This window comes from Palaemon carinicauda, chromosome 39 (assembly GCF_036898095.1).
Source record: "Palaemon carinicauda isolate YSFRI2023 chromosome 39, ASM3689809v2, whole genome shotgun sequence".
In the NCBI taxonomy this organism is placed as follows: Eukaryota; Metazoa; Arthropoda; class Malacostraca; order Decapoda; family Palaemonidae; genus Palaemon; species Palaemon carinicauda.
In genome coordinates, this window is record NC_090763.1 from 32,969,060 (window position 1) to 32,979,059 (window position 10,000).

Here is a 10,000-nt window from a genome sequence, read left to right on the forward strand (position 1 = left end):
TCTAATACTACAGGAAAGTAACTTTAATATAGAGGGCAAAGAGCCTCTAATACTAGTAGTATGGCAACTCAAAATAGCGATCAAAGACCCTCTAATGCTAGAGGTAAAGGGCAACTAAATAGAGACATAAGAGCCTCTAATACTACAGGTAAGGACCCTCAACAAGAGGTCAAGGATCTTCTAATGCTAAACGTAAACTGCCTTGAAATAGAGGTCAAAGAGCCTCTAATGCTAGAGGAAAGGCGACTCAAAATAGAGGTCTAAGAGCCTCTAATGTTAAAGGTAAGGGGCCTCAAAATAGATGTGAAACAACCTATAATGCTAGAAGTAAGGCGCTACTTTAGAGAAGCCAAAGAGCCTCTAATAGTAAAAGTGTCTCAAATTTGGGGTCAAAGAATCTCCAATGCTAAACGTTATGCACCTCAAAATAGAGGTTAAAAAGCCTCTGATGCTAGAAGTAATGTTCCTTAAAATAGAGGTCAAAGAATCTCTGATGCTTGATATTTAGCACTTGAAGAAAGGTATGTGTGACAGTCACATACCTACAAACACACAGACACATTTACAGACACACAAACACAAACACATTATAGTATATATATATATATATATATATATATATATATATATATATATATATATATATATATATATATATATGTATATATAGATAGATAGATAGATCAATATATATATATATATATATATATATATATATATATATATATATATATATCAATAGAAGCAAAGTTGTCTAAAAGCAATTCCCAATAGGCAAAGTTATCAAAATGCAATCCCTAAAAATAATTTCAGATATTTTGTGTTGAAAAAAATACTCTGACTTAAGCGTTCCAAAATCCTCCGAGTCTTCAGGGATATGAGATGATGATTAAATATAATTTACTGCGTTTCATTCTACCTTGAGGCGTCAGTGACCCTGGTGGTTTGACGCCGCCTAGTCTCAATGACCTTTGTAGTTGGACGCTAGGCAACCTACTCAGTCTTCAAATGAGGTCATATAGATAATAAAGATAAACCCAATGATAAAGGGATTAAGGGTTTCACATTCTTCTACAGACTTCAATCATCAATATCTCCCTCTTTCTTTACAAGATTAAAAATGTGTGAAACAAACGAAATTTTGTATACGCTGAAAATATCACCTCTCCTCTGTGTTTGATGCTACACTGCATCTCTATATCCAGGCCTTTTGATTGAAACAGATGTGGGTATATATTTTTCATACAAATGCTTTTAGAACTATCCAGTATATTAATACACTGTTACCTAATATAAAAAAATATACATACTTTTTCAAATACTCATGCACCATAAGAGGGGAAAAACAGCTCTTCAACAGAAAACCACGAGATAATCTCGCCAAAAGGGAACGTAATCGCCGCTATGCAAATACAAGGCATAATTTTGTTTGAATTTTCAATGATTAACAACAAACCTCAGCGCAGAGGACCAAAGGGTAGACCTTGTAAACAAAAATAACATTTCAGAGCCATGTACTAAAATATTTTTTCTCTTAATTGTACAGCAGAAGAGGCAAGAGACTGCAAAATAGAGGCAATTACTTAGGGACACGGAGCTTAGGTTCGAATAACACGCAAGATTAACAATCTAATTCGGGAAGCAATTAGACGCTCGGCCATTTTAAATATGTTTCGTATATTGCTTCAACTCCAGCCTGACAAGTTACGGCTTATTCAGTATAATAAATACTTTTAACCAAGCTCTAATAACTAAATGCTTACTGTTACTGTAATGAATAATCAAATTCCAACAAATTTTGAAAATAGTTTCCAAATTTGAAGCGCTGAACGATTATTGTTTTATTTTCCATGGCAGAGAGACAGAGAAGGACAGTGTATCAATTACACGATACTCTCATATATGAATATCTTTCTATTTGAAATTCAAAGGCTTTCCATTATTGGATGAGCAAAAGGGAAAAGAGGTAAACGACTATTCTATCATTCACTTGTGAAATTACTCTTCGGTATTAAATTACATGAGATAAGAAATGAAAAGAGAAACTTAGAAACATTTTGAACAACGGATATTTTAATAAACACCAAAAATATGATCCCGGGCTAATTACTGAAATATTGCTCTACGTCTTAGTGCCAGGTCTTAATTTGCTGCAACTCTTCCTCAGAAGATAATGCAAAACTTGGAAGAGAAGAAATGTGACACAAAAGATCTGTTTTAACTTCACCGTAATCAATATTTCTCACTTTGGAGGGTATACTGATTAAGGAAATCTAATCTAGTCAACAGTAACAATAATCTATTGAGAAAATTGGGAAAATATAATTCATGACGACTCACCATATTTAAATGGAAGAAATGATAGTGTAATAATAATAAAAATAAGTATTTACTTTCACGCAATATCTCGAATAGGATTCATATGCTTTAGTAACACAGTGGATCGTTAAATACTTATAACCTGTTCAATTACCTTCTGTATTTTGTGCTATTGCCAAAAAAATCTTACTGCTGTTCGTGTTCTTGGTAGATGACCTAAAACAAGTCCGAGAGGAAAATGCATTAGAGTCATCTCTATTACATAAGTGAGAAATCCATAAAAAGTAACATTTGCGCTAAGTACTTTTGATATCATATTCCTTCAAACTAGGAACTATAGAGCAAAGAACAGACCCTTGTCACTACAACAAAGATTAATCAAACATTACATATATTATACGTATGAATACAGGCATAAACTATTCTCGCCAAATCATTAGGGTTCAGTATGCTACCCATTACTGGCTGGGTGACCTTATAGAAGATTTATATATATATATACGTATACACACACACATATATATATAGCATATAGCCTATAAACATGCATATATATATATATATATATATATATATATATATATATATATATATATATATATATATATATATATATATATATATATATATATATATATATACTTTGTACCCTGAAGAAGTGTACGTAATACATGAAAGCGCTTTGTACCTGGTCTTTTACTTTCCTGTTTCCTGTGGATTTTGTATATATATATATATATATATATATATATATATATATATATATATATATATATATATATATATATATATATATATATTTATATATATATACACATGTATGTGTGTATGTATGCATGCATGTACGTATATGTGTATGGTTTTGGGTTGAATTTGATTAATATTTAGATCTATTGAAAGTCACATACGATGAAATAAACTCAGCCAGAAGCATTTATCATAAAAGAATTTCCAAATAAATATATATTCCCAAAGTTGAATTCTGTATTAAATGCTATTTATGGTTGATATGTACACGCACAAGTATATATACATATATATATATATATATATATATATATATATATATATATATATATATATACATATATATATATATATATATATATATATATATATATATATATATATATATATATATATATATATATATATATATATATATATAATATATATATATATATATATATATATATATATATATATATATATACATATATATATATATATATATATATATATACTCAAGATTTACAGATGATAGAATATTTCAATAAGACACAAAAAAAATATAATTAAACTAAGATAATGTTCAATTAATATGGAGAGAGAAATATAAATCAAGGGTTATGGACGAGCCTCTATAGACTATTAATGAATATACGTACTTAGAAGAGATTTCAAGTGTTTCACCAGGACATGAGACCGAAATTAAAAGGATAAGTTCACCCAAAATACCGTCGGAATCCTGTCTGTCAATTGGGAAATTCCTTATTGTTCGTCCCCATTCCATAAGGGCCTGACATATTACATACACAGCGTCATTGTATTTCATGTAGTATCTTTCAAGTGTTATTGGTGCCATCCTTCCATTCCAATCTTCCCAGTCGTTTTCTACCTTTAAGAATCCATTCCACAATTCTGTGTACATCCCGATTATATTCCGGCATTCGATATATGAGGCCCAACTATCTCAACTGTCATCTTTCCATTTGTAAAATCACTTGTTCTACTCCCAAGGCTTCTCTTATGGTGGTATTTCACAGCCATCTTGTCGTTGCTCTAAAGATTAGACGTAGGACACGCATTTCAGTAGTCTGAATTTTAGACTTTATTTTTTCTGTCAGGATCCATGTCTCAAAGGAACACAGGATTCCGGATTGGGCAGACCATTAATAGTTTAGAATGGTTACAAAACAAGCAGAAACAATGGGCCCCAGTTTAGACTTGCAACAAGTGGGGATAATCCCTATATTTGGCAATGCTGATTGAGATATTGCTGCCACTAATTTATAAGTTTTTTTTTTTTTTTAATTGTACCGTAACCATATTAAGCACTAGCTCTCGGTAAGAGCTAGTACTTTCAAAGATATTAAGAGGTCAAATAACACCTAATGCTGACAGCAACCACGTCAGTAATGGATGGGACCAATATCGTGATTATGGTTCTTCAGATAGGAATAATTTATGTAATATTTTCCCATTATAAAAAATTAACCATAAGATTTTATAGATATCATTGAATAGTATTGATAAAGGTATTATTTTCAATATTCATTCGAAGGAAATAAAAATAGATTTATCAAAGAAAATAAAATAGATCAAATTAATTTTCTTATTCCTGATCTAGACATTATTCTCTGGCACCGTCATTCAGTTAGTTGTTATGAATGCTGCATAAAATGTTTCATAACTCTGACCATCCTTTGCATTTAAATCTTCAAACAGTATTATCCTGCTCGTAACCCTAGGCATGCATGCATGCGAATTTTTTTATGTTGTACAGGCTGACATAATGGTCTCTCATGGATTATCTATATAAATATTCTAATGTTGATACTGTTCTTAAAATATTTTATTTCAATTATTCATTAGTTCTCTTGTATTTTATTTTTTTTTTTATTCTCTATCTTCAGTGGGATACTTTTCCCTACTGCAGCCTTTGTGCTTACAGCATCCTGCTCTCTCCAACTACGTTTATATTGAAGCAAATAAAAATAGATAATGAATAATAATAATGATAGATAATAAATAAAAAATAATAACAAATAATGATTATTAATAATAATAATAACAAATGATGATAATAAATAAATAATAATAAATAAATGATACTAATAAGTAACGATAATATATAATATATAATAATAAATAATGAATAATAATAAATAGAAATAAATAATAAATAATAATAATAAATAATAAATATCAATAATAAATAGTAATAATAAATATATTTAAAAATATTTAAATTGTAATAAATAATAAATGATAATAAATAATGATCAAAAACAATAAATAAAAATAAGAAATAAATAAAAAATAATAAATAAGAAATAATATAAATTAATAATAATAATAATAATAATAATAATAAATAATAATAAAATTAAATAATAAATAATACTAATATTTAATAAATAATAAATAATAATAATAAATAATAATGATAAATAATAAATAATAATGATGAATAATAAATAATAATGATAATCAATAAATAATTATGATAACTAATAAATAATAATAAATAATAAATAACAAAAATAAATAATAAAAATAAATAATAATAATACTGAATAAAATTAAGTAATAATAAATAATAAATAATAATAAATTATAATAAAAAAATGAAAAACAATAATAAATAAGAATTAATAATAAATAATAAAGAATAAAAAATAATAAATAATAATAATGAAAAATAATAAATAATTATTATAAATAATAATAATGATTAATAATAAATAATAATTAGACTAAATAATAATAATAAATAATAATAAACAATAATAAAGATTAAACAATGATAAAAAATAATTATAATAATAAATAATAAGAATAAATGATAAATAGGAATAATAAATAATAAAAAATTATAAATAATAAAAAATGATAAATAATAATAATAAATAATAATACATAATAAATGATAATAAATAATATATGATGAATAATAAAAAATATATAATAATAAATAACAATAAATAATAATAATATATAAAGAATAATAATAAATAATATATAAAAAATAATGATAATAAAGAATAATATTACTAATAAATAATAATAATAAAAAATAATAATTATTATGATAAAAATAATAAATAATAATATAATAATATAATAGTAATAAATAAAAATGATAATAATAATAAGTAAAGATGAATTATAATAATTAATAAATAAATAAATAATAAATGAAAATATTAAATATAATAATAATAATAATAATAATAATAATAATAATAATAATAATAATAATAATAATAATAATAATAATAATAATAATAATATGTTTTCTGGCAAAATATCTCGTGTTTTTCAAACTAGCATCTAAATAATATTTTCATATTACATGGAGATTAGGATATCATTTTAAACCAGTTTACAATTTTTGTTCGAGTCAAAATTTCAAAAGTGTGTTAGGATACAAGATAACAGTATGTCATTTAGTGCATAGTCGTAAATGTAGTAATTAATCGTGATTTTTACTGAACGGAAACTGTACAGAATCCGTAGGAAGCGATGAGATGTTGAGGGATGAAGCATACTGTACTCTGTGCTCTAGGCTGATTGAAGGAATGCGTTCCTACTTGTATATGAATATCAAAACCAATTAAGTGATAAGGTGGGAGGGGGGGGGGGGGGGGTAAATAGTTGTCTGTTCATGAAGGTTAGCTACCTCATCTGGCCTTATGTACAACAAAACCCTTCTATGGTGAACTAAAACAATATATTTCTTTTAAATGTTATTAATAGTTACTAAAATAATGATAAAATTTCTAAAAACTCATTTCAAGCAGAGCAAAAAGCAAAGAAAAATGGAATCCTGATTATGATACGATTCGTAGATAAAATCCTTGCCTGGGCCTATTGCTTGGAAGGTCCTGCATTACAACGTTAGTGCAAAACCTTCGTCTGTATAATATATTTGCAAGATAACAGTATTCTTAGTTTATGTTAACGAACGACTCAATTACAACATAGATGAAATAGAAGTAATCTAATGCAGCTCAAGCCTGGCCTCTTTAATTGTGTACCTGAATTTTCATTATTTTTACGAATAAAAACACACGAAAAAGTCCTTTAATCATATTGCAGCTATTCTTTCAATAATTTCAGTTCAATGCAATAATAGATTTTCGTTATGCCTACCGGCACTTGAATGGACCTACGGTCCAGACATAACAGTTCAACCAACGCACAGCTCAAGGTGTGAAACACCAATACTGGGACGTCACTTGCCCTCCTCTCACACGTGGCTAATTAAAACAAAGAACCATGGCCTTAGTTAATAAAAGTAAGAGAAAAGGAAAGGATAAAGATAATGAAAAGGGAAAGTCTGGACAAACTGTGATACCCGGAAAGACAAAGAGGGATATCAAGTCGGATGCAATCCTCTTAAGGCTTTTATCCCACAATGAAATATTTAGTTTGCGATATTATTTTCCTTTATTCTTTTGAGCCTTTCACTATTTCTCCATTCTGGCTTCCTTTCTTCAATTTTGCTTTCCAAACTCTTCACTCTGACGTAGCAAGTAAAGAAATAAGAGCTTCTTTGGTTTACGATAATCGTACTATGTTTTCAGTTGAAGTTGTTGAATGGTAAAATACCAACGATGTTTACAGCAGCAATATTAGTATTAGAAAAATTTCTTTAATATAATACAATCTTAATTAAGTTGTGTGTCCAAGAAATTCTATTCTTTTCAAGCCCGAATCCTTGGAGATTTAACCCAGAATCCTTGGGGATTTAACCCCACCATTTATGTACTTAACACAGAATCCTCGGGGATTTACCCATGAAATATGCAGATTTAACCACAAAATATAGGGATTTAACTACGAATCCTTGGCGATTTAATCACGAATTCTGGGGAGATTCAACTACGAATTCTGGGGAGATTTAACTACGAATTCTGGGGAGATTTAACTACGAATTCTGGGGAGATTTAATAACATATTCTGGTGAGACTTAACCATGAATTCTGGGGGGATTTAATCACGGATTCTGGGGAGATTTAAGAATAAAACCTGGGGGAGATTTAACTACAAATCCTGGGAATTCAATCCCGAAATCTGGGGAGATTTAACTACGAATTCTGGGGGATTTAACCATGAATTCTGGGGATTTAATCACGAATCCTGGAGGGATTTAACCAAAAATCCTTAAGGGGAGATCTAACCACGAATTCTGGAAGATCTAATCCGGAATTCCTGCTGTTTTAGCCACAAATCCTAGGGGAGATTTAACCACATATTCAGGGGACTCGATCACAAATTCTGGGGTGTTTTAACCGCAAATTCTGAGGGAGATTTAACAATGAATCCTTAGGGGATTTCAATTCGAAATCTTATGGATTTAACCAAGAATCCTTGGGGATGTAATCAAGAACTGTGGGGGGATTTGCCACTAACTCCGGGGGTAAAAATATTGACAGGTTAAAAAATATATTGCAAAGACCCTTCTTTAGCACCAAGACATTTAACAGGTTAACAATCCTTTTTTCACTGTAGGAAAGATGTTTTTGGAGAACAAATCGAGATTGTTGTAAAACAACAAAAATTGCTTCTGAAAACATTATTAAATGAGCAGCTGTTGCTCCAAAGAAAATTAGTGCTTACGAAGGATATAAAATGACTCTGAAATGGTAATACCAATATAGAGATTTTTATATTTTCAAACAATTGATATGAAAGCAACAAATAGGCCTAAATGCTCAAAACTTCCTCTAAATGAATCATTAATTAATAATAATTATACCTTTAAATTAATAAAAAATAATTAGACATTTATGATTCAATCGATATATTCACACTTAACTACTTAATGGTAGTAATACAAGCGAATTGTTGAATAATGATTTAATTATATCAATATACTTAAAAAAGTAATTATTGGAAATTCTTCGTAAGAAATATACTGTTCTCAGCCGTATTTCGGTAAAATAGAGGCAAGTGTAATTTTCAACCTACTTTGTTATTATTTTTTACGGGTTGATGACAGTAATACATCAGTAATACATAAATAAAGTACACAAGTAATAAGAGTAGACAGGTCAGTTCGCTGTATTTATAAATGAACTAAGTGCCATTAATTATTATAATTAGTATAAATCCCACAGAGCATAAAAATAAATAAAATAAAATAAAATAAATAACTTCAATTCTAACCAACACTATTCGTGGATAAAAAAAGTCTAAATTTCATTGGCCACTTACCACAACCATCAACTCTTGCCTGTCAGTCACACCTTAATGATAGGTAGTTACTCTACACACCCCCTCCCCCCGGTGACTTATCTTTCCAGTAATATATATTAAACAATTAAATGTACGTATTTCATATCGTGTCTATGACCTCGTAAATGGCTTACTGTTTTCAATGACCTCAGACAAATAAAGTAATCCTTTCCAAGTGTGGATACCTTAACGTGGTGAAAGGGTTTGCATATTGTCATGTTACCAAAGCTGTACTAGTCAGGGGGGAACCTATACTAGGTTGGTTTACTCTGAGCGAAGACAAAAATCTCCTACCATTAATGAGCACTAGCCAGCATGATGATGAAAAATGGCCATACTCCAGACATGAATAAAGAGGTGTCTGAAGCCTTAGTCCTGCACTGGACTAGAAAAGGCTACATTTATATATATATATATATATATATTATATATATATATATATATATATATATATATATGTATATATATATATATATATATATATATATATATATATATATATATATACATATATATATATATATATACATATATATATATATATATATATATATATATATATATATATATATATATATATATATATATATATATATATACTGTATATACAGCCATTTCTAGTCCACAACCGGACAAAGGCTTCAGACATGTCTTCAATTATGTCTGGTGTTTGGCCAATTTTCATCATATTTCTTACGTTTTAATCAAACCAACG